Raw genomic sequence first — 926 nt, 5'->3', positions numbered from 1 at the left:
GGGCCCTTCAGTTTTCTACCTGGGCAGCTTTGAAAATTGTAATGAGGTGTCTGTTTTCCCTGACTGTGTGTTATTTCACTCTCCTTCCACCCTCCTTCTCTGCAGCCAGTGACCCAGTCACCTCCAGGTTACACCACTCCCATAGCAGCCTGTGCCCATAGGATCCTCCCCGAACACTGCCAGGTACACCAAGCTCAAACTTTTGGAGACTCTCCCAGTTTTGGAAGCTCTGAGTACTACAATAATTACAAAAATGTCTCGTTCAGAGGGTTCAATTCTCCACCTTTGGAGTTCTGTAGCCCACAGCAATGAGCTGTCTCCTGTAGCCCAGCAGTAATGAGGGATAATTTGCCTAGAGCTGCATCACCTCCCTGCAGCTGCCAGCAGAGACATCCAGCCTGAGGAAAGGAGAGGAATGAAACAACTAGGGGTATTCCAAACCCCTTGAGGTGCCACTCACCTTCTCAGCACCTCGAGGGCAGAAAGATGTGGTTAAGTGATGTCCCCCTCCATCCACACTGAGTAGCAACTGCAGAAAAACACCCTTGTGAGGAAGCACAAGCTGGTGTTTTCTCTCATTACTGGGCTACAGAATATGTTTCCCCTCATTACTGGTGGGCAGGCTGGGGCCAACCTCCCCCTCACCAGGATACTGGTCCAAGATGGGGCTGCCCACAACAGCTTTGGAGCTTAGGGAACGTGTTACTTAGGTGATACCTACACTGAGGAGTGACAAGAGCCTGGAACCAGCAGGCTGTCTCACTAGGAACAAACAAGCACGGTGCCAACGTCTCCAGCCCAGAGTCCCTCCCTGCCAAGAAGGTAGCAGTGATAGGAAAATGCCATGGGATCACAGGGGCTGAGGGATGATGGGCAGAACACCCAGGGCACTCTGCTCCCTGGAGCATCACTCCTGGCTCTGTTGC

The sequence above is a fragment of the Chaetura pelagica genome, unplaced genomic scaffold, assembly GCF_000747805.2.
Source record: "Chaetura pelagica isolate M959 unplaced genomic scaffold, ChaPel_1.0 scaffold300, whole genome shotgun sequence".
Taxonomy (NCBI): domain Eukaryota; kingdom Metazoa; phylum Chordata; class Aves; order Apodiformes; family Apodidae; genus Chaetura; species Chaetura pelagica.
The sequence above is the reverse complement of the archived record's forward strand: the minus strand, read 5'-3'. Positions refer to the sequence as shown.